At 38.1% G+C, this 26,740-nt stretch overlaps 1 pseudogene; it reads right to left on the bottom strand.

Moving 5' to 3' along the window:
- Positions 1-237: 237 nt before the first annotated feature.
- Positions 238-26,740, bottom strand: part of LOC132488043 (protein tyrosine phosphatase type IVA 3-like) — a 67,940-nt pseudogene continuing 41,437 nt past the window's right edge.

The raw sequence follows: 26,740 nt of genomic DNA, 5'->3' as shown, positions 1-26,740 counted from the left end.
TAAGATTCTGGCATGAGAATCAATATAAAGACAACATAGTTCTGCATGATTTCAGGAAAGGAACTTTCCATTGGTACAAAAAATAAGTACATTTTAAATGCTGAACAATGAGAACCTTCCATTAAGCATTCAAATAGGTTGACTGTAACTGAAACATAGAGATTATAATTATGCCAAGCTTGGGATCTGGTAAAACTACTTTTCAGCCTGCTATGGAAGCTTCATTAGACTTGCTCACTAAGCCACCATGTTGGCTAGTATGGACGGCAAATTAGGACCTGTCTCAAGTTCCACTTCTAAGGCAATAGCATCAGGCATCCTGGTTTTGTTGACTATAATAGTTGTTTCTAAGGTCATTGGAGTTTTGAAGCACATCAATATTTTAGCATAATATTTCTTCATATACAAAAATTCCTTGCTGTTAAAAGCTCCACACTACTTTTGTCTTATGAACTGCACTGCATCTTCATATTTCATTCCACCTTCTGTTAATACCAGGATGACAAACACTGGAACTCTGCTAAGACCTGCAACTCAGTAGCAACACAACAACCATGTTTTTCACAAAACTTAATTTTTTATAAGACTTAACCAGTCATCAACAATCTGGCTGGATGGCGGGACACCATTATCAAAAGGTCACTTGTGAACATGGATACCTTCTTTCTTCACAAGGGCAGTGCTATCCTGTTGTGATAACTCCTTACTTCTTAAATTTCTCCATAAAATGTTTAAGGTTGCATTGGTTAGACTGAATGTAATAGGAAATCTCATGTTCTTGCATGAGACTTCCACAGGATCTGGAAGGTTTATTCAAGCTATGTTAATTTAGTTAAAAACATCCAGTAAGTTTATGAAAAAAAATTTTAATTGAATACAGAAATGACATAAAGAAACTGGTCTATTTTAATATACTCCACTTGAAATTCTCAGTGCTTTGAGTGTGAAGCTGGAAGTAATAGGAAATGAAGTGAACTTCCTAACAAGAAGCAGAAATCTTTCAATCCAGTAATACTGAGGCAGTGGATAGGAAGTACACTGAGTTTTATCCCATCTAGGTCAGAACTCATTGCAAGTATTCTGCAGATTTCAATTCAACACTCTGTGTCCAGGTTAAATGCTCTTATGGGGGCTTCTTGGTGAAATAGTGATGAATTTCTATATTTCACTTGTCTCCAGAGAGGTCATGCTGTGCCTGGAAGAATCTCCACTGGCCGTCAGAAACTCCATAAATGTGGCCAAGAAAGGAATACTCATTAAAGGCTGTGGTCTAATCATACAGCTGGACCGTAGGTGGCAGGGACACAGGTGGTGGTGGGGCATCAGGTTCTACCATGCAGTGAGAGGCCCCGAGAAGAGGCTGGTGCTAAGTTGGCCCACAGCAGAGGGAGCCAACATGCATGCTGAGGCCCAAAGATTAACTTTTATTCAAAGAAGGGAAAGCTGGGAAATGAGGGAATTCAAAAGCACATTAATGAAAAAATTTATGAACTGAACCTATTTAGCCAAGAGACTTAGTGGATAGAGGCAGGATGTTTATGTGAGTTTTGCATGGAGAAATGTAAGGATGTATGTGGGGCTGGGCAGAAATGTCTCTTAGCTGTTTCTCAGGATTACTCTAGTCTCTGTTTCCAATGGGTAGACCAGAACTTCCTGGCTGAAAACTCTCCACTAACTTCCCTTGTTTCAGAATAAAATCCAGAATTTTCATCACGTCATATATTGTCTGGCCACAGCCTACCTCTCCGTCTTCAATTACCACTCATCCTCACCAAATTCGCCCTGTGCTCTAGCAATTCAAGTCCCTTGGCATAACTCTAAGTTGCATGATTTCGTACTTCTGTCTCTTTAAAAAGGGCTGGTAAGAGTTAAAGCATGGATTCTCATGAAGGTCCAAACTCTTTCTAACATATTTAGCTTCCTTCTTGCTAATTGGAATCCAGTTGTAGTATATAGCTAGCTTTAGAGGCCATCCTAAAATTGATATATCCGTTTCTTTGTACCACCAGTACAAAAATATAGGGCAGAATATGTCTTTAACTTTGGAGCCACCTGCCTCACTTACCAACTTCCAAGAGAGAGGATCAGTGGATTATCGAATTCCTGCTGATGATTCTGCTCAAAAGGCTGCTTTCAGCAATGCAGAGGGCTCTAGTTGATGGAATCCTTATTTTTAGAAATACTGCATTCCCTCTAGTCTAAAAATAGCCCCTGACAGTTCTCAACATCTAAAAGCCCCCTGGGTAAAATGTACCCAAATTTATACCTTTGAATTTATAGAATCTGACTAGGAAAATTTCACATGGGTATAAAATTCCAGGGATTGAAGATAAATGAGATAACTTGTATAATATTTTGAGCTCTGTGGACATAAATTGCTATATACATCTAAGGCACAGTAGAATAATAGAAAAAAAGAATAAGGGGAACTTAAAATAACTACTCATCAAACAGGAAAGCAAGTCTCTTCACTAACTTTCAGTTACATTGGTAAGGGATAACTGTGAATTTTGATGTTAAAGGACTCGTGATCTGGGTGGATGGTTTCCCAAGCTTTTCCCTTTGTTTTTCCCGTGGACTTTCTATCCATTCCTCTAGTTCAGTTAAGACAGGAAGAAGGAAAAACACTTATTTTTCTCTATGTGTTAGTGTCATAGAGTTTCCTAAACCAACAAGAAAGTCAGGGGGATATAAGTATTCCCTATTCCCTCCTCCTCCTCTCATCCCACTCCAGATACTCTTTCTGCTGAGGTGGGAAGGATTTCAGAAATCCTCCTTTCTCCCACAGCTTCATGCTAACCTCACAAGCATCACACTTACCCTAGTTCTCTGGACTGCACCCACCAACCACATTACTCTTCTCACTGCTATGCTGACACTTTTCGGTCACATTCCGCACACTAACTCTTTAGAGTCCCTGATGAAATAGCACCATCAGGAGTGTCTTTCTCTTGCCCCTTCCCATTTGTCCCTCAGGGAGACAGACCAACATTACCTGCTATCACACCATTTCAAAATGGGGCAGATACATTTTAAGAAACACATTTACTGTACCATATTAGCCTGAAAGCATATATATCCCACTTCTCTAGGGAGAGTTTAGCCACCCCACAACCCCTCCAGAGCTGCATCTCCTTTCATCCCTGCATGCCTCTGAGACACCCATCTCATATCTATCCCCTCTTTTTTTTTTTTTTTTCTTTTTGCGGTATGCGGGCCTCTCACTGTTGTGGCCTCTCCCGTTGCGGAGCACAGGCTCCGGATGCGCAGGCCCAGCGGCCATGGCTCACGGGCCCAGCCGCTCCGCGGCATATGGGATCCTCCCAGACCGGGGCACGAACCCGTATCCCCTGCATCGGCAGGCGGACTCTTAACCACTGCGCCACCAGGGAGGCCCTATCCCCTCTTTTGCTCAGGGGAAAAGGTGGATAGATATGGGCTGTTCAACGCTATTGAGGTTTAGGGATCCTAGTTTTCACAATTTATAGAGATAAACTTTTGAAACTTTGATGACATGATTGATGACATGATTCATCAATCCCTTTGTAACTTTGGATTTCTCTTTTGCAAAAGTCTAGCTCATGCAACAAACAAACTTCTGTATGACTATCTCATTTCCCAGGATTTCAGTTCCAGTATACTTGAAATTCAGAACATTTCTATTGGGATACAATTTGTAAATATTTTAATGTCTTTTCCATTAACAACCTCTAAATTACTATCTCTGAGTCCTGTAACCTGAGTCAGTCATTAATATATCCAAATGAGGAAGTCAGAAAGAATTATGCCAAGTATTTGCATGGAGAACTACATACATTAAAATATATCTATGTAGGGCCTCCCTGGTGGCGCAGTGGTTGAGAGTCCGCCTGCCGATGCAGGGGATACGGGTTCGTGCCCCGGTCTGGGAGGATCCCATATGCCGCGGAGCGGCTGGGCCCGTGAGCCATGGCCGCTGGGCCTGCGCGTCCGGAGCCTGTGCTCCGCAATGGGAGAGGCCACAACAGTGAGAGGCCCGCATACTGCAAAAAGAAAAAAAAATATATATATATATATCTATGTAATGACCTATATGGAAATAGAATCTAAAAAAGAGTGGATATATGTGTATGTATAACTGACTCACTTTGCTGTATAGCAGAAACTAACACAACATTGTAAATCAACTATACTCCAATAAAAAATATTAATAACAAATTTTAAAAATTTACCTATGATTTGTATATTTCTACAGATACAAAAAGGATTTACAGAATCACACTAAAACAGTTTTAGTGAGCAATGTATGATAAATAAAAATAATTGGATAATAATTAGCATTTCTAATTTAAGATATGTACAATATAATTGGTAGTCTCTTAATTAAATGAGCTCTTACTATCCGTATCAAAATACCAAGGGCATTTTTCACAGAACTAGGAAAACTAATTTAAAAATTTGTATGGAGGGCTTCCCTGGTGGCACAGTGGTTGAGAGTCTGCCTGCCAATACAGGGGACACAGGTTCGTGCCCCGGTCCGGGAAGATCCCACATGCCATGGAGCGGCTGGGCCCGTGAGCCATGGCCACTGAGCCTGAGCGTCTGGAGCTTGTGCTCTGCAACGGGAGAGGCCACAGCAGTGAGAGGCCCACATATCGAAAAAAAAAAAATTTGTATGGAAACACAAAAGACCTCAAATAGCTAAAACGATATTGAGAAAGAAGAACAGAGCTAGAGGAATCGTGCTCCTTGACTTCAGACTGTACTACAAAGCTACAGTAATCAAAACAGTATGGTACTAACACAAAAACAGACACATAGATCACTGGAGAAGAAGAGACAGCCCAGAAATAAACCCATGCACTTATGGTCAATTAAACTATGTCAAAAAAGACAAGAATATACAATGGAGAAAAGACAGTCTCTTCAATAAGCAGTGCTGGGAAAACTGGACAGATACATGTAAAAGAATGAGATTAGATCATTATCTAACACCATCTACAAAAATAAACTCACAATGGATTAAAGATCTAAATATAAAAGCAGAAACCATAAAACTCCCAAAAGGAAACATAGGAAGAACACTCTGACAAAAATTATAGCAATATTTTTTGGACCTATCTACTAAAGCAAAGGAAATAAAAGCAAAAATAAACAAATGGGATCTGATTAAACTTAAAAGCTTTTGCACATCAAAGGATAACATCAATAAAATGAAAAGACAACCTACTGAATGGGAGAAAATATTTGCAAATGATATGACCGATAAGGGGTTAATAGCCAAACTATCTAAACAGCTAATACGACTCAACACACACACACACACAAAAACCTGATTAAGAATGGGGGACTGAGAACACCTACTGAACGCTGGCAGAAGACCCCAGACCTCCCAAAAGGCAAGAAACTCCCCACATACCTGGGTAGGGCAAAGCGGAGAGGTTCCCACGCAGAGGAGCGGTGCCGGGCGGCACTCACCAGCCCGAGAGGCTTGTCTGCTCCCCTGCCGGGGCGAGCGGCGCTGGAGCTGAGGCTCGGGCTTCGGTCGGAGCGCAGGGAGAGGACTGGGACTGGCGGCGGGAGCTCAGCCTGAGGGGGGCTGGTGTGCCACAGCTAGCCGGGAGGGAGTCCGGGAAAACTCTGGAGCTGCCGAAGAGGCAGGAGACTTTTTCTTCCCTCTTGGTTTCCTGGTGCGCGAGGAGAGGGGATTAAGAGCGCCGCGTAAAGGAGCTCCAGAGACGGGCGCGAGTCGCGGCTGAAAGCGCAGAGCCCAGAGACGGGCGTGGGACGCTGGGGCTGCTGCTGCCGCCGCCAAGAAGCCTGTGTGCGAGCGCAGGACACTGTCCACACCGCCCTTCCGGGAGCCTGTGCAGCCTGCCACTGCCGGGGTCCCGGGATCCAGGGGCGACTTCCCTGGGAGAACGCACGGCGCGCCTCGGGCTGGTGCAACGTCACGCCGACCTCTGCCGCTGCAGGCTCGCCCCGCACTCCGTGCCCCTCCCTCCCGCCCGGCCTGAGTGAGCCAGAGTCCCCGAAGAGGCTGCTCCTTTAACCCTGTCCTGTCTGAGCGAAGAACAGACGCCCTCCGGCGACCTACACGCAGAGGCGGGGCCAAATCCAAAGCTGAGACCCAGGAGCTGTGAGAACAAAGAAGAGAAAGGGAAACCTCTCCCAGCAGCCTCAGAAGCAGCGGATTAAAGCTCCACAATCAACTTCATGTACCCTGCATCTGTGGAATACATGAATAGACAACAAATCATCCCAAATTGAGGAGCCAGGAGTCAGTGCTGTGCCTCTGAGGTGGGAGAGCCAACTTCAGGACACTGGTCCACAAGAGACCTCCCAGCTCCACATAATATCAAACGGCAGATCTCCATCTCAACACCAGCACCCAGCTTCACTCAACGACCAGCAAGCTACAGTGCTGGACACCCTATGCCAAACAACTAGCAAGACAGGAACACAACACCACCCATTAGCAGAGAGGCTGCCTCAAATCATAAAAAGTCCGCAAACACCCCAAAACACACCACCAGACGTGGACCTGCCCACCAGAAAGACAAGATCCAGCCTCATCCACCAGAACACAGGCAGTAGTCCCCTCCACCAAGAAGCCTACACAACCCACTAAACCAACCTTAGCCACAGGGGACAGACACCAAAAACAACGGGAACTACGAACCTGCAGCCTGCAAAGAGGAGACCCCAAACACAGTAACATAAGCAAAATGAGAAGACAGAAAAACACACAGCAGGAGAAGGAGCAAGATAAAAACCCACCAGACCTAACAAATGAAGAGGTAATAGGCAGTCTATCTGAAAAAGAATTCAGAATAATGATGGTAAAGATGATCCAAAATCTTGGAAATAGAATAGACAAAATGCAAGAAACAGTTAACAAGGACCTAGAAGAACTAAAGACGAATCAAGCATCGATTAAAAACACAATAAGTGAAATAAAAAATACGCTAGATGGGATCAATAGCAGAATAACTGAGGCAGAAGAACGGATAAGTGAGGTGGAAGATAAAATAGTGGAAATAACTGCTGCACAGAAAAATAAAGAAAAAAGAATGAAAAGAACAGAGGACAGTCTCAGAGACCTCTGGGACAACATTAAACGCACCAACATTCGAATTATAGGGGTTCCAGAAGAAGAAGAGAAAAAGAAAGGGACTGAGAAAATATTTGAAGAGATTATAGTTGAAAACTTCCCTAATATGGGAAAGGAAATAGTTAATCAAGTCCAGGAGGCACAGAGAGTCCCATACAGAATAAATCCAAGGAGAAATACACCAAGACACATATTAATCAAACTGTCAAAAGTTAAACACAAAGAAATCATATTAAAAGCAGCAAGGCAAAAACAACAAATAACACACAAGGGAATCCCCATCAGGATAACAGCTGATCTCTCAGCAGAAACTCTACAAGCCAGAAGGGAGTGGCAGGACATACTTAAAGTGATGAAGGAGAAAAACCTGCAACCAAGATTACTCTACCCAGCAAGGATCTCATTCAGATTTGATGGAGAAATTAAAACGTTTACAGACAAGCAAAAGCTGAGAGAGTTCAGCACCACCAAACCAGCTTTACAACAAATGCTAAAGGAACTTCTCTAGGCAAGAAACACAACAGAAGGAAAAGAACTACAATAATGAACCCAAAACAATTAAGAAAATGGGAATAGGAACATACATATCAATAATTACCTTAAATGTAAATGGACTAAATGCTCCCACCAAAAGACACAGACTGGCTGAATGGATACAAAAACAAGACCCATATATATGCTGTCTACAAGAGACCCACTTCAGACCTAGAGATACATACAGACTGAAAGTAAGGGGATGGAAAAAGATATTCCATGCAAATGGAAACCAAAAGAAAGCTGGAGTAGCAATTCTCATATCAGACAAAATAGACTTTAAAATAAAGACTACTAGAAGAGACAAAGAAGGACACTACATAATGATCAAGGGATCAATCCAAGAAGAAGATATAACAATTGTAAATATTTATGCACCAAACATAGGAGCACCTCAATACATAAGGGAAATATTAACAGCCATAAAAGGAGAAATCGACAGTAACACAATCATAGTAGGGGACTTTAACACCCCACTTTCACCAATGGACAGGTCATCCAAAATGAAAATAAATAAGGAAACACAAGCTTTAAATGATACATTAAACAAGATGGACTTAATTGATATTTATAGGACATTCCATCCAAAAACAACAGAATACACATTTTTCTCAAGTGCTCATGGAACATTCTCCAGGATAGATCATATCTTGGGTCACAAATCAAGCCTTGGTAAATTTAAGAAAATTGAAATTGTATCAAGTATCTTTTCCGACCACAATGCTATGAGACTAGATATCAATTACAGGAAAAGAGCTGTAAAACATACAAACACATGGAGGCTAAACAATACACTACTTAATAACGAAGTGATCACTGAAGAAATCAAAGAGGAAATTAAAAAATACCTAGAAACAAATGACAATGGAGACACGACGACCCAAAACCTATGGGATGCAGCAAAAGCAGTTCTAAGAGGGAAGTTTATGGCAATACAATCCCACCTTAAGAAACAGGAAATATCTCGAATAAACAACCTAACCTTGCACCTAAAGCAATTAGAGAAAGAAGAACAAAAACATCCCAAAGTTAGCAGAAGGAAAGAAATCATAAAAATCAGATCAGAAATAAATGAAAAAGAAATGAAGGAAACGATAGCAAAGATCAATAAAACTAAAAGCTGGTTCTTTGAGAAGATAAACAAAATTGATAAACCATTAGCCAGACTCATCAAGAAAAAAAGGGAGAAGACTCAAATCAATAGAATTAGAAATGAAAAAGGAGAAGTAACAACTGACACTGCAGAAATACAAAAGATCATGAGAGATTACTATAAACAACTCTATGCCAATAAAATGGACAACCTGGAAGAAATGGACAAATTCTTAGAAATGCACAACCTGCCAAGACTGAATCAGGAAGAAATAGAAAATATGAACAGACCAATCACAAGCACTGAAATTGAAACTGTGATTAAAAATCTTCCAACAAACAAAAGCCCAGGACCAGATGGCTTCACAGGCGAATTCTATCAAGCATTTAGAGAAGAGCTAACACCTATCCTTCTCAAACTCTTCCAAAATATAGCAGAGGGAGGAACACTCCCAAACTCATTCTACGAGGCCACCATCACCTTGATACCAAAACCAGACAAGGATGTCACAAAGAAAGAAAACTACAGGCCAATATCACTGATGAACATAGATGCAAAAATCCTCAACAAAATACTAGCAAACAGAATCCAACAGCACATTAAAAGGATCATACACCATGATCAAGTGGGGTTTATTCCAGGAATGCAAGGATTCTTCAATATACGCAAATCAATCAATGTGATACACCATATTAACAAGTTGAAGGAGAAAAACCATATGATCATCTCAATAGATGCAGAGAAAGCTTTTGACAAAATTCAACACCCATTTATGATAAAAACCCTCCAGAAAGTAGGCATAGAGGGAACTTTCCTCAACATAATAAAGGCCATATATGACAAACCCACAGCCAGCATCGTCCTCAATGGTGAAAAACTGAAACCATTTCCACTAAGATCAGGAACAAGACAAGGTTGCCCACTCTCACCACTCTTATTCAACATAGTTTTGGAAGTTTTAGCCACAGCAATCAGAGAAGAAAAGGAAATAAAAGGAATCCAAATGGGAAAAGAAGAAGTAAAGCTGTCACTGTTTGCAGATGACATGATACTATACATAGAGAATCCTAAAGAGGCTACCAGAAAACTACTAGAGCTAATCAATGAATTTGGTAAAGTTGCAGGATACAAAATTAATGCACAGAAATCTCTGGCATTCCTATATACTAATGATGAAAAATCTGAAAGTGAAATCAAGGAAACACTCCCATTTACCATTGCAACAAAAAGAATAAAATATCTAGGAATAAACCTACCTAAGGAGACAAAAGACCTGTATGCAGAAAATTATAAGACACTGATGAAAGAAATTAAAGATGATACAAATAGATGGAGAGATGTACCATGTTCTTGGATTGGAAGAATCAACATTGTGGAAATGACTCTACTACCCAAAGCAATCTACAGATTCAATGCAATACCTATCAAACTACCAATGGCATTTTTCACAGAACTAGAACAAAAAATTTCACAATTTGTATGGAAACACAAAAGACCCCGAATAGCCAAAGCAATCTTGAGAACGAAAAACGGAGCTGGAGGAATCAGGCTCCCTGACTTCAGACTATACTACAAAGCTACAGTAATCAAGACAGTATGGTACTGGCACAAAAACAGAAATAGAGATCAATGGAACAGGATAGAAAGCCCAGAGATAAACCCACGCACATATGGTCAACTTATCTTTGATAAAGGAGGCAGGAATGTACAGTGGAGAAAGGACAGTCTCTTCAATAAGTGGTGCTGGGAAAACTGGACAGGGACATGTAAAAGTATGAGATTAGATCACTCCCTAACACCATACACAAAAATAAGCTCAAAATGGATTAAAGACCTAAATGTAAGGCCAGACACTATCAAACTCCTAGAGGAAAACATAGGCAGAACACTCTATGACATAAATCACAGCAAGATCCTTTTTGACCCACCTCCTAGAGAAATGGAAATAAAGACAAAAATAAACACATGGGACCTAATGAAACTTCAAAGCTTTTGCACAGCAAAGGAAACCATAAACAAGACCAAAAGACAACCCTCAGAATGGGAGAAAATATTTGCAAATGAAGCAACTGACAAAGGATTAATCTCCAAAATTTATAAGCAGCTCATGCAGCTCAATAGCAAAAAAACAAACAACCCAATCCAAAAATGGGCAGAAGACCTAAATAGACATTTCTCCACAGAAGATATACAGACAGCCAACAAACACATGAAAGGATGCTCAACATCTTTACTCATTAGAGAAATGCAAATCAAAACTACAATGAGATATCATCTCACACCAGTCAGAATGGCCATCATCAAAAAATCTAGAAATAATAAATGCTGGAGAGGGTGTGGAAAAAAGGGAACACTTTTGCACTGCTGGTGGGAATGTGAATTGGTACAGCCACTATGGAGAACAGTATGGAGCTTCCTTAAAAAACTACAAATAGAACTACCATATGACCCAGCAATCCCACTACTGGGCATATACCCTGAGAAAACCATAATTCAAAAAGAGACATGTACCAAAATGTTCATAGCAGCCCTATTTACAATAGCCCGGAGATGGAAACAACCTAAGTGTCCATCATCGGATGAATGGATAAAGAATATGTGGCACATATATACAATGGAATATTACTCAGCCATAAAAAGAAATGAAATTGAGCTATTTGTAATGAGGTGGATGGACCTAGAGTCTGTCATACAGAGTGAAGTAAGTCAGAAAGAGAAAGACAAATACTGTATGCTGACACATATATATGGAATTTAAGAAAAAAATGTCATCAAGAACATAGGGGTAAGACAGGAATAAAGACACAGACCTACTAGAGCATGGACTTGAGGATATGGGGAGGGGGAAGGGTAAGCTGTGACAAAGTGAAAGACCGGCATGGACATATATACACTACCAAATGTAAGGTAGATAGCTAGTGGGAAGCAGCCGCATAGCACAGGGAGATCAGCTCGGTTCTTTGTGACCGCCTGGAGGGGTGGGATAGGGAGGGTGGGAGGGAGACGCAAAAGGGAGGGGATATGTGAACATATGTATATGTATAACTGATTAAATTTGTAAAATAAAAAAAAAAAACACACACACAAAAAAAAAAAAAAAAAAAAAGAATGGGGGACTTCCTTGCAGTCCAATGTTTAAGACTTCACCTTCCAATGCAGGGGGTGCAGGTTCAATCCCTATTTGGGGAGCTAAGATTCCACATGACTCGTGGCCAAAAAGCCAAAGCATAAAACAGAAGCAATACTGTAACAAATTCAATAAAAACTTTAAAAATGGTCCACATCAAAAAAAATCTTAAAAAAAAAAAGAAATGCACAGAGACCTAAATAGACATCTTCCCAAGTAAGGCATACAGATGGACAACAGGCACATGAAAAGATGCTCAACACTGTTAATGATCAGAGATATGCAAATTAATACCATAATGAGATATCAACTCACACCTGTCAGAATGGCTATGATCAACAAGAACACAAATAACAAATGTTGGTGAGTATATGGAAAAGAGGAAATAGGGTTTCCTCTACACTGCTGGTGGGAAGTGCAGCTACTATGAAAAACAGTATGGTGGTTTCTCAAAAAACTAAAAGTAGAACTACCATATGACTCAGCAATTCCTCTCCTGCGTATATACCCAATAAATCTCAAAAACACTAATTCAAATAGATACATGCACCCCAATGTTCATAGTAGTATTATTTACAATTGACAAGATATGGAAGCTACCTAAGTGCTCATCAACAGATGATTGGATAAAGAAGATGTCCCCCCAACACACACAAATGATAAAATACTACTCAGCCATGGAAAGAATGAAATTTTGCCATTTGCAACAACATGGATGGACTTGGTGGGTATTTTGCTAAGTAAAATAAGTCAGACAGAGAAAGGCAAATACTGTATGATATCACTTATATGTGAAATCCAAAAAATGAAACAAAGTAGTGAGTATAACAAAAAAGAAACAGACTCACAGATATAGAGAACAAACTAGTGGTTACCAGTGGGGAGAGGGAAGGGGGAAGGGGCAAGTTAGGATTAGGGGACTAAGAGGTATAAACTACTATATATAAAATAGATACGCTACTAGGATATATTGTACAACACAGGGAATATAGCCATTGTTTTGCAATAATGGAGTGCCAAATAATATGGGGTCATATTCTTAAACCTCCACAATTTGCACTTTGGTCCAAAATTAATTGCATTATTCCCACTTTCAAAATACAGTCACTCTCTCCTGATAGCCTCCACAAGTTTGATCTCATTGCAGCCTCAGGCTCAGGGCTGAGGCCTTCATTACAGAAGGGCACTAGGGTCCCTGGATTAGTTTCCTTGGATGCATCTCCTCAGGTGTGGTTTCTCTCAATTTTAAGATGTGTGAATTAAAAGGAAAAGTTATTTTCCTCCTACACATCCAATATACACTGGTGGGGTAGGCATAAGATAAGTGTTATAGGCACAACTATTCAAAAGGAAAGGGGAGGTGGAAATGGGAGGCACAAAGTTCACTGATACACAGCAATTTTGAAACCCAGTCAGACACATGTTTGCAGCTCCTTGATTAGGAGCCAGTTCTGCAACCTGGGACTGATTCTTCAGAGTTCTTGGTTCCATCTTATTGGATCCTTGTTCTGCCACTTGATTTATCCTTCCTTTCCTATATAAAGGAGGCTGTGTATGCAACTGAGTCATTTTCTCAGATTGTCTCCTGCCTGTAGAGACTCAAAGATCCAAATGCTCTTTTGCATTTTGTGTTGCCTTTGTCCCATTCTGTCCACACTAACACAATTACATTAAAAATGATATGGGCTTTCTGTGTAGCAATTTATAACTGATTCTTTTAGACAGAGCTCAAACTCACAAATCTTTTCAAGATAAACACTTTTCTACCTTGAGTTCCCTGCGAGGTTTCTATGGGAAAACACTCCTAAGATTCTTAGGGACTTATTGTTTACCAGTGAGGGGGTGTGGTCTTCCAGGGATGTCCTTAAAATCTTTAAAAGGCTTTTTTTTTTCTGTTTGAAAGGATTTATGTGACAGTTAAAATTTTCTGAGGTCTTAACAAGGAATCTTATAGGCCCACCCAGGATTTGGTCTTTGCCCTGAAGCTATTTCTTAATTTAAATGTTATATTATTTTATTTTTGCCATTTGGAGAGACTGGCACTGAGAAATGATTTTATCTTAACACCCAGAAAGCCCTGGATCCTTTATATTTCTTCCAAATTATGCTTGAAAAATGAGTAATTCCTTTTTGTGATTTATCTGTTTATAACTATAACTTATTATACATGGCTAAAAGAGCTTATACTTCCAATATTCTGCATAAAAATCTTAGCTAGATCTATCAGTTCATGAGGTACATTTTTTAGTTTTAGTATTTCCATAATTGCAAAACATTCTGCACTACATGAAATGAATCTCCTTTCCTCCAGCTTCAAATAACATTTTTCTTAATTTCCTTTAAGTCCTCACTAACAATCTCCTTGAGGCCTATCTAGCTTCTATTTACAGACTCCTCAAGTCCACTCAACTCCTGTTCACCACTGGAGTCCAAAGCCAATGTCAACTGTTTTAAGTTTGTGTTATAGATACAGTCCAATTCCAGATACCAAATTATGTTCTTTTTCTCTGTTACTGCATGAAAAATTAACTCAAAGCTTAATGGCTTAATATAGCAATCATTTTTGTTATGTCTCACAATTTCTGCAGGTCAAGAATTCCTAAAGAGCATGGCAGTATGTTCTGCCTTGGTGTCTTTCATGAGGTTGCACTTGGATGGTAGCTGGAGCTGGAAGAGAAGGGGGCTGGAGCAGCTGGCACCTGCTAGGGCTCTCTCACTCAGTCTCAGGCTTGTCCCTGTGATTTTGCATGGGCTTTATGGACTTCTACAGCATGGCAACCTCAGGGCTCTTGTACAAGTACTCCAGTGAGCAAGACAGTAGTCTTATTTCCTTTTGTGACCTAGCTCAAAAAGTCACTTACCATCACTTCTCTTGTAGTCACAAATTCTCCCAAATTCAAGGGGAGGGGGAAATATACACCCCACTTCTCAATGAATTGGGGGCTATATTTTAAAATCACCGCGATGAATTTGGCTTATTTTAATCATGCTTGTTAAACAAGGTCTTCTTTCTTAACCACAAAGTCTAAGTCTCCTACACAGATTTTTCAGGAATACAATTCTCATCTTGGGATGAAAGTACCATAGAATTAATTTGAATAGCTAAATCATGGACTTTTAAGCACCAAATAACATGGCACTAGGGTGTCTTAACCATCTTGTTTTTGTCCTTTCTGCCCTTCTAAAACAATGACTCGAATTCTAATAATATAGCTTCCCTATAGATGAAGGCTTCTCTCTGTTCTGCTCAGTTATTCCCCTTTTCTGACCATTGCCAATTAAAACAAGATATTTTAAATCAATTACGCTAAATGGTATGACCTTTGAGTGAAAAACATGACCTTCTGCTCTGAAGAGTTTTTCCATTATACAGTTAACTTCTTTGCCCCCATAAAGGACCTGAAATTGAAGATTTCATTATATCTATCACTTAGCACAAATATCTCATTGGAGTAATGCAGTCATTATAACAGGTGAAAGAGGACATTTTGGCTGCTTAATATTAACAGGCTATAATGCAATCCTGATGACTATTCAATTTCCATAATCTTGATCTTATTTCTGCCTAAGGGAATACAAAACATCAAGATGCAAATAAAAATGTTTTTAACAACACTAGGTCATTAAGACAAAATTTGGGGTTTTTTCCTCTAGTCATTTTTATTTGAAAAGCTGATTGGAGTTTCAGTCTTACATGAAAATAAAACCCATAAATAGCTGAAGTACTGCTCATTCCTTAGGAACAGTCTTTAAATATTATGTCATTATGTAAAACTCTTGGGTATGTGTACATTGCAAGTTAATTTCACTACTCATCATCCAACACAGCCATCATGGTATCACAACAGGAGCATAGAGTACAGATTTAAAGTGGAGGTACTTAATCTATCTCAGTCTACCTGGCCTTTAATTTTACTCGTTTAACAAGAGCACACACTTTCATTTCCAGTTGACAATCTCGTGTGATTGGCCAGACCTGGATCTACCTACATGTTTAATTAAGGGGTGACTAAATTCTTCCATGACTCTGACTTTCTCATAATATAAAATTTAAAAAATCCAGGTAGTTAGAGTCAGAGGAATTGGCATTTTGGAAGATCTTTATATTTTTCATTCAAAAGTTATCTGACTCTAAAATACTCTTAACTCATACTCATGAAATTCATCAGCTCATCAGATACGAGGTTGTACAGCCTGGCCTCTCATCTCAGTATTTTATATTATCAAACAGAAGCCACCAATGAATCTTAGTAGGTGTAATTAATTACATAAAGGATAAACCAAAAAGAAAATACATTGCTACTATCAACTTCTCTTAGCCTTATGGCCTACATTGTTAACTGGAGTACCACTTGGCATAGTTGTCTCTAGTTTTTACCCTCTGACCAGGTTAACTAAAGCAAGTCTGTGGAAACAGGCAAAGCTTCTACCTAGAAAATGAGGCAGGAATCCATCAGAAGTTAGGTGCTTTTCCTTCTTCTGCAATGTAAGAAGACATCAGTATGTGCAGACCATGTTCTCATAGATAGATTGGTTCATTCATTCATTTATTTATTCAACAAACATTATGTAGTATAAATCATGTTCCATGCAGAGAGAACCTTCCATATGTGCTTATTTTGACTTTACACAATTACAAAGATCTCATCTCTTCCATTCAGGACAGATGAGAGATCAGACAAAATGGATTTTGATTGTCTCCCAGAAAGTCCTGGAAGGAAAATTCAGGAACACTGGCTGTCTTTTAATGTCAGAAATCAAAACCTGAATGCAATTAGTTTGCAGAGTCAAATTTGATATAAAAAGAAAAAAAATCTTTTAATTGAATAATATTTTGCATTTCCAGACATCTCTATAGCATTTCATTATCTTCCATAATTATCTTCAATATTATTTGCATGTGTCAAGTAAATTGCCTGGGGCACTTGTTTGGAAGTCTTAAAATTAATTTGAACCTTTAAAAGCTTTAATAAAATTAATAATTATTTTATTCCTAGATAAAGCAAAACTCACTGACAATATACCAATTAGTATGTAAAAGTGTATACCTGTGTCTGTTCACACACACATATATACCTTTCATTTGTATGCCAAATACTCTTTAGCTTTTTTCATATGAGATTTCTCTGTTGATTCTCACAAAGCAATTAGGATAAATATAAACCAAGTATGTATCCTAATTTTAGAAATTAAAGCATACCTAAATTTACCTAATTAGAGAATATACCAGTCAGGTTTATATCATAGAAAGAGAACTGCTACAAGTGATATAGAATCAATAATTTAGTTTAGGGGTTGGACATCATACAATTATGGGAGTTGTTGGAGCAGCCTATTATTTCTGTGTCTAATGTTGAACCTCAAGTCACTATAGGTTAGCCAGAGGGGCGGTTGGAAAACTGGATGTGAGTGAGAGCAAGGACAAACTGGAACTTGCAAAAATAGAAGGAGACAAAGAATGGCAACTGGAACTTGTGAAAACAAACTGGAACTCATGTCTGTGTCTTACCATATCCAACCTCAATGCCATGGGTATATAGGATAAGCTGGCATCTTCACTACATAGTTGCACATGCACTTGTGCATAAGCCAAATTGCCTGGTGCCCTGCACCAACCTTCAGAGCTGCCTCATTTCCATCTACCAAATCTTGTGCACAATATCTCCTATGGACCATGCAAACCCAGAATCATGCAGAGGAGCTCTAAAAAACATGGTTTAGCCTAGCTAAGCTGACCCAGTACACAGCCAATGTAGGGAGATGGAGGATAGAATCTGGGTCACCTAACTTAAGTCCTCTCCCATTACATTTGCCAAGGCTAATGTCTAACAGTAAGCTAATGTCTAGCATTGCCCACAGAGAAGCAGAACTTGGAAGAAAAACCACAAGAAAAAAAATTGAATCCACTTGAAATGTGATGACTTCTGCAGTGGTATGGTAAAATCAACTTGCTCAACAAGGAAGAAGAAGAATTTGTATGTTGGTTTATGCACCAGGCACATTTCAATAGAAAATTAACCTTTGCTTTGATCTCACTACCTTTCAACATTTATGCTATTATTTCACTAAACTACTCTCTTTAGGCAGCTCTTAGTAAGTAAATACAATCATAACAATAGTCATGAGGATTAAATTGATTATCTAATTGTCATCACTTACTTTGCTTCAGTGAAAATAATTATATCCCTGTGTTGAGCCATTGGATCCATGACCATGTGAAAATCCAGTGCTTGACCAGGGAATAAAGCACTATTAAACATGCAGGGACCTTCATCCTCTTCATTTATGATTTGTCTAGCCAATTAACAACACTTATTAGATGAGAAATCTAAATCTTTAGGAAACAACGAATTATAGAAAAATTTCTCTTCTGTTTATTTCCAAGGTGCCCTTTATCCTGATTTTTCTCCATCTCCCAATTAAGGGGAACCTGGGCCTGAGGTTAGCCTATAGCCTAAAGTTTGCGTGTTCCATTGCCTCCTAGCTGCAGTTTGTAGAGCCTACAGGAGATGTACAAGACAGAAGGTCCCGGGGAAGAAAGAAAACCTGTGAGACAGCTCTTCTAAATGAGTCCAAGGGGCTAGAGAGAAAGTGAGAATTCGTGCACACAGAAACAAGGAACAAACAAGATGAAGAATGGGGATAAAGGTAGAAATGAAAGATAGGTGCGCAAACCCCTCAGGCAACCTTTGTTTTCAAGTGTGGACAGAGAGCCCCATGTGCCATGACCTTTTGGAAGAACTATTAGGGAGAAATGAGACTCAAACCCTAGAGAGGACTGCATGGTACAGAGGGATGGGATGGGGAGGGTGGGAGGGAGACACAAGAGGGAGGGGATATGGGGATATATGTATACATATAGCTGATTCACTTTGTTGTACAGCAGAAACTAACACAACATTGTAAAGCAATTATACTCCAATAAAGATGTAAAAAAAATAACTTTTAAAGAATAAATTATAAAAGAAACCTATAAAGAAAAAATAACTGCACATGAATCTTCAAATATCTCGATAAAAATTTCAATTAAAAAAAACAAAATAAATGGTGGTCATTACTACACAGAGTCTAGAGGTTGGAATTAAGAAGAGACAGGGTCAGAATCAAATACTGTAGAAAGTGAAAAGAAGGATCATAGCCTTGGAGCTTCCTCCAGTGCACCTTTACACTTTCAGGCCTATCCCAGAGTTACCCACCATGACCTCATATAGGCCATTCTTCCCAACTGCTATACACTGAGAGGGATTTGTTAAAATTATAAAATTCAGGACAGAACTGTGATCTCTTTAGCATATTTTCCATCATGTCTAGCAGTACCTGATATGAGAACAAATCAGCAAGACTGACTGTTACACAGGAAATATTCCCTGGTCAGTAACAATAGCTCTCAAGTTTGCTGTGGAGGAGCAGAGGGGAAGCTGATGTGAGTGAATGTCAGCACTTGAGCTTGTAGCTGGGGTAATATTTACTTTTAATGGCTGCTACTTTTTTTCAAAGAGCTGACCTACTTTTTTTCTCTTCACTCAGCTTCCACCCCCCACTGGCCCTGAGAAAAGGGGCAGGTTGAAGAAAAACCTGTCACAATATTATATCAGAACCTCTACAGAATCTCATGAGAGGAGAAAACATGGAAAATAATAGAGAGTTCTAAAACATTTTCTTTTGAGGAAAGGGAAAGTTAGATTACTCTAGAATCACCCAGACATTCAGGGAGGATTTCATCTCATGCATCCATAGTTAAAATTTGGAAACACTTGAATTGGCAGGTGAACTAACCAAGATCTATTTGTTGTATTTAAACATGTGATATAATAGTCACCTTATGGTAATTCTTTAAATGACTGCTAGCAGCTGGAGTTTTTCAAGTTCTAATGTGCTTAAATATACAATAACTATGGCAGTGATCAAGCTAAATATGGTAGAAATAAAATAACATATGAAACTATATTTACAATCATTTGAAAGCTCTAACTAGAATTAGAATGATGGACGAGAAACTCTAAACTTACTCTTGCAGCTTTCTCTAACTTTGTAGAACAAAAAACTCTGAACTCTCACCTAAAGGGTAAACCCACCTGATGTGAGATGCTTTTAATTAGATTGAGCCAGACCCCAGAGTAGGTCAGGAAGGAAAAAAGAGGAATAATCTTCCTCAGAGCTTTTCTTCTACCACTGTTCTCCTGAATAGGCCTAGAAAATAGTACAAACTTTCTCCCTGGGACAAAAACATAAAGACACATCGTGTTTTTGCAAATAGTGCATGGTCTTTACATGATTTTCAACTCAATTCAACCCTCTTTGAGTACTATTCTATGCTAGGTACATATGTTAAGCCCCAAACCTGGGCCCTCAATATGAAAAAGACACAATTCCTGGGCCTAAAGAATTTAGTCCATTATGGGAGACGAACCCTTTAGTACTAACTATAAAGCAAAGTGAGGCGATGTTTGAAAAAAGCAAAAATGCATGTCTATGGATCCCAAATGACTTCATCAGCCATCATTCATTTAAAGGCTTTTTCCTTTGTCATATTGTTTTTATGTTAATGGAAGGATTTATGAGGCTGTACTAGAGGAAAAAAATGTTAAAGGCATACTTATACAGAGCTAGCAATATCTCCTTTGTCAATAACAAATCTAGGTAATTTTAGTTCCTGCTCAGTTATGCAAAAGGAAATTGATAGAAAACAGTATAAAACATAGATGTGAATAATACAGAGTAACTCAAACAGGACTGCTAACAAAGATGGCTTTTGTTTCTTGTCACTTCCTTTAGAGCTAGAGAGAACAAGATGATTTTACATATTGGAAGTATAAATTGCTTGTACATAGATTTCCCCTTTTCATCCTCAGATTGGATGAAAGGAAAACTATGCCAACTGAAAGCAGGCTTTAGAATCTCAGACTCCCTGTTATCTTTTATTTGATTTTGTCATGTTTGACTTTCACTAGCCATTGTTCTTCCAAACCTTTGATTCAGGCAGTTTTTCTGGACCCTTCTTCTGAAGTATGATATGACATTTATTTTCCATTTTTTAATGAATTGACTTATCAGGAGTCATTCTAAATTAAGCATAATCACAATGGAATTCTACATGAAAGACATTCTGGATTTCTGAATGTGCACCAAGAAGAACGTCATTTGAAATAATTAAAAGTAGAATTTCCTATAATAAATCTACCTTGTAGATCAAGTACGAACATGATTTTTGCTGGTTTCTGTTTCAACCATGACTTGCTGCAGACATTTATTCCCTCTGAGGACTCAGTGTTACTGCTTAAGTTAGGACCTTAAATATATAAATATTCTCACAAAAGATAGAAGTCATTGTCCATATAACACAGATGACACTCCAAATTCAACCTTATCTGGAAATAGGGATTTTTGCAGAAATCATTAGATAAAGTGAAGTCATTCTGGATTAGTGTGGGCCTTAAATCCAATGACTTGTGTCCTTATAATAACAGGAGAGGACACACAGAGATTTCCACAGAGGAAGGACACCATGTGAAGACAGAGGCAGAGATTGGAGTGATGCCTTCACAAGCCAAAGAATGCCAGTGATTGCTGGCAGAGAAGGCCTGGGAGAGAGGCCTGGAACAAATTCTCCCTCAGAGCCTCCAGAAGAAACCAATCTTACCGACATCTTAATTTTAGACTTCAAGCCTCCAAAACTGTGAGAGAATAAATTTCTGTTGTTTTGAGCCACTCAATTTGTAGTAATTTGTTATGGCAGCCGTATAAAATTAATATGGTTTCCAATTATTTTTATAACCAAAATGCCCCAAGCCTCGTTAACATCTGGGCAGGTAAAGAGTCACATATGTAGTAATAACTCAGATTTAATTGGGACTTGCTCACACTTTCTGATGTGTGATATTCAGGCCCTTTGAAAAGATTTCCCCCTCCTCACAATCAAAACCATTTATTTCTGGGTATCTCCAGAGAGAGTTTCTCGGGTACGCACAAATGTCTGCCGCAGTAGACCTTATCATGGCCCCTGTGGATATCGCTCTTTGCCTGGTACTGTCAATGAAAAACTGAAGAACACGAGGTGCCAAAGTTTCAGGGGGGTTCTGTGACACAGGAGGGAGGTAAGCCTCTCTAACCCTTCTGTGTTACATTGAGATAAAGGGGTTCTAAAACATTACTGATTTAGTAAAATAGCTTTTTAAATTTCTAAGTGTGTCTTTCTCTCTCCCTAGAAACTAGGCAAGGGGCTATGAAGAAAACAGGAAATTCAAATAATATCCATCAGACTGAACCTATTACTGCCTCTCCATCAGTTAAGGAAGTTTTCCTTTCATCCAATCTGAGGATGAAAAGGGGAAATCTATGTACAAGCAATTTATACTTCCAATACGTAAAATCATCTTGCTCTCTCTAGCTCTAAAGGAAGTGGCAAGAAACAAAAGCCATCTTTGTTAGCAGTCCTGTTTGAAGTATGAATAATCCGCTCCATTTCCATCTCCTTGAGTTACTCTGTATTATTCACATCTATGTTTTATACTGTTTTCTATCAATTTCCTTTTGCATAACTGAGCAGGAACTAAAATTACCTAGATTTGTAATTGACAAAGGAGATATTGCTAGCTCTGTATAAGTATGCCTTTAACATTCTTTTTTCTCTAGCACAGCTTCATAAATCCTCCCAGTAACATAAAAACAATATGACAAAGGAAAAAGCCTTTAAATAAATGATGGCTGATGAAGTCATTTGGGATACCATAGACATGCATTTTTGCTTTTTTCAAACATCACCATCACTTTGCTTTATAGTTAGTACTAAAGGGTTCGTCTCCCATAATGGACTAAATTCTTTAGGCCCAGGAATTGTGTCTTTTTCATATTGAGGGCCCAGGTTTGGGGCCTAACATATGTACCTAGCATAGAATAGTACTCAAAGAGGGTTGAATTGAGTTGAAAATCATGTAAAGACCATGCACTATTTGCAAAAACACGATATGTCTTTATGTTTTTGTCCCAGGGAGAAAGTTTGTACTATTTTCTAGGCCTATTCAGGAGAACAGTGGTAGAAGAAAAGCTCTGAGGAAGATTATTCCTCTTTTTTTTTCCTGACCTGCTCTGGGGTCTGGCTCAATCTAATTAAAAGCATCTCACATCAGGTGGGTTCACCCTTTAGGTGAGAGTTCAGAGTTTTTTGTTCTACAAAGTTAGAGAAAGCTGCAAGAGTAAGTTTAGAGTTTCTCGTCCATCATTCTAATTCTAGTTAGAGCTTTCAAATGATTGTAAATATAGTTTCATATGTTATTTTATTTCTACCATATTTAGCTTGATCACTGCCATAGTTATTGTATATTTAAGCACATTAGAACTTGAAAAACTCCAGCTGCTAGCAGTCATTTAAAGAATTACCATAAGTTGACTATTATTTCACGTGTTTAAATACAGATTGATAAGAATATGGATTTGCTGCACAGGAAAGAAGCCTCATGCTGGTAATTTCCTTCAGCAGCTGCTTTCACATCTGAAACCTAGGATATACTACTTAACTCATTTTCTGGCATCCAAAACAAAGTATATAAATAAGAAGTGGAGAAAATGTTCTTCTATTACCGACAAGAAAAACTCTGCCTTTATTCATGCTGAAAACCAAAGTCGGCCGAGGGAGAAACTGAAGCTCCTGGCAGGTGAAGGGAATGTCAGTTTTAGGAATTAGTGGAGCCTGGTTTTCACGTCTTCCTCTCACAGCCTCCAGCACTTTCTGAAGCCAAGTTTCAGGCTGTGGGCCAGACTAAAATATTGACGTGAAATCTCCTGTGCTACTTTGTATCCTTCTAATAAACAATGCTTTATCATAAGAAGTTTACTTTCATATATTAAAAAATAAAATATGTTTTAGAATCCTGTAAAATTTACAATATTTCTGAAGGTCCTTGAGATGATAGCATTTTAAGCTCATAGCATAGTACACTGCCACTGCAAGTTCCTGTTCAGATAAACTTTGTATTTTACAAAATGGATTCTCCCCAAAGCAAAATAATAATAATAATAATAATAATAATAATAATAATAATAATGGCTACATCTACCACCTAATTTTTATTACTTATTATCTGTGGTTCAGCATGTTAACCATAATGTAACAATTATAAAAGGTTATAGCAGTTTCCATTACAATCATTAGCAGCATTATAATGTTAGCAGTATTATAATGGTTCAAGTTAAGCTCATCCTTATAAAAACTGAATGTTTCATAAGAACAAAGAATTGACTAGAAATGTCACTTTAATGGGAATACAATGGAAAGTTAAATTTCAATATCATCTAATGCACTGTTACCGTTAATGAGATCTAGTTCTGTGTCAGAACAAAAAAATGCAAAACATAACAAAGAGAACTTCCAGGGACAGCCCTCACTTGTCTTCAACTTACTAGTAGCACATTCAGAGAGTAAAATTTACTAGTGGCACATTTAGAGGGTAAAATTTTGACCCACGTACCACATTTTGGTGGTTATTTCTAATATTTACTCATGATTCAGTTTTTGATTTGGACTTGAGGGCAATGTATATTAGCAGCACAGCTAGAAGTAATGTCAAGAAATAGATCAGTTGTTAAAATATTACTCCATGGCCTTTGTACTGTGCTGTTTAGTCTTAAGTGACACTCTGACAGTGAATTTTTGCATTGATGCTTCGAAGTATGAAAATAATCTGCTGAATTGTATCTAGGGGAGAAGATGAAATTCTGATTATCACAACAAATATTTATGAGGACTGGAAACACTTAAAATAATGCTTAAGAATCCCAGAGCTAAAATGTCGTTTCTGAGATGGTCTAGCCAGTCCCAAAGCATGAGATAGCATTGAAGCTAAGTAAGTACACTATTTGAGAAACTGGAGATTCTAATAAATTGTTTATTTTTCCCACAAAATATTCAACAGCTTTTAGATCTAGGAAATGTTTTCATCTAATCAACCTGTAGGTCTAAGTAAAAGTTCTTTTTCACTGTTACTCAGCATAATAAAGAGAAGATTTTGACATACACAGATTATTAGCAGTGCGTTGCTCTTCCATCTCCAAATGAAAATTAACACATGAAGCATATTTGAAAAGGGCTCTGGAGGAAATAGCTCCTGAGGCCAGGGCTCTTCAGTCTTTTGTTGGACCAACCCACCTTCCCTGTACAATCTGTTTTCCTCTTCCAAACTGACAGCACTTTCATCATTATTGGCAACAGAATTGTCAGATGAGGTGATCCAGTTCAGATTAGAAGGACTATCTTCACACAAATCTGAGAGGTAAATGCTTGTCTCTCAGCATATATCCTTTTTAATATATTCACATTTTTCTTTCTAGATTACTTTTTGATGGAATGAGATTAATAGACATTTTTCTCCCTGAAATATTTGTAGCATGTTCTTCTTTCGCCCTAAACTTACTTCAACGACTTTAAACAGGAACTTCCAACCCATTGTCCTAACATTTAAAAATTCTCCATTTTATATTTAACATCTTTATTGGAGTACAATTGCTTTACAATGGTGTGTTAGTTTCTGCTTTATAACAAAGTGAATCAGCTATACGTATACATATATCCCCGTATCTCCTCCCTCTTGCATCTCCCTCCCACGGGGAGTGGGAAGGGTAAGCTGGGAAAATTTCTCTATTTCAAAATTTAATTACAGTTCTTTTTTCTTTGGAAGTGAAATTTACATACAGTGACATGCCTCTGTCTTAAGTGCACAAATCTATTAGTTTTGAAGAAGGCATACACCTGGGTAACTCATACTCATGTTAAAATATAAAACATTTTCCTTACTTCAGACTATTCTCTCATGCTCTTCCTGTGTAATTCCTCCCCATTAAAAGCGACCGTTTTTCTGATTTGTTTTGCCTGTTCTAGGGTTTCATATAAATGAAATCACACAGCATGCAGTCTTTAGATCTGGCTTATTTCCTTCGGTATAATGTTTATGAGATTCTTGCACATTGTTGTGTGTAATTTTTTTATTGTTGTTAAGAAGTAGTCCATTGCATGATTAAACAAGAATTTGATTATTTTATTGTTGATAAATATTTACATGGTTTCCAATTTTATTGCTACTGTGAATAAAGCTGCTGGAACATTCTTGTACAAGTATCTATGTGGACAGGTTTTTATTTCTCTTGGGTAAATGCCTAGGACTGAAATTTTTGGATCATAAAGTAGTAGTATATTTAACTTTATAAGAAACTTCCAAACTGTTTTCCAATTTTCTGTTTTTTATCATTTTACTCTCCCACTAATAACATATAAGAGTTTCCGTTGTTATCCAATCTCCCCAAAGATTGGTACTGACAGCCTTTTTAATTTTAGCCATTCTAGGGACTTGAAGCGACATACTATTATGGTTTTAATATCTAATATCATGAAAACTAATACAAGCTTGTATGTGTTTATTGGGCATTCATGTATCATCTTTATCAAGTCCTTTATATGTTTTTAAAACTGGATTTTGTTTATTCTTGACTTATAAGAATTCTTAGTATATTCTGCATATAAATTGTCATATATATGTTATATAAATATTTTCTTGTTCATTTTCTTAAAGCTCTATTTTTATGAGTAGAAGTTTAAATTTTGATTAAGTATACCATAACATTTTTTTTTCTTTTATGGTTGCTTTCTGTGTCTGCCTAAGAGATGTTTACCTAACCCCAGGTCACAAAGATATTCTCATTCTCATGTCTTTTTTCTAGAAGTTATATAATGTTAGCTTTTAGTTTTAGGTCAATAATCTTTCTCAAACTTCTTTTTTTTTGTATATAGTGAGACATTGGAGTTGAGGTTTACTTTTTTCATACATATATTCAGTAATACAAAATCATATTCAAACCCATTAGTTGCAAATGGTTGAATTTTTATTGAATTGTTCCATTGAATTGT

The sequence above is a fragment of the Mesoplodon densirostris genome, chromosome 4 (assembly GCF_025265405.1).
Source record: "Mesoplodon densirostris isolate mMesDen1 chromosome 4, mMesDen1 primary haplotype, whole genome shotgun sequence".
Lineage (NCBI taxonomy): Eukaryota > Metazoa > Chordata > Mammalia > Artiodactyla > Ziphiidae > Mesoplodon > Mesoplodon densirostris.
Note: the sequence above shows the minus strand (reverse complement) of the source record. Positions and strands in the feature narration are given on the sequence as shown.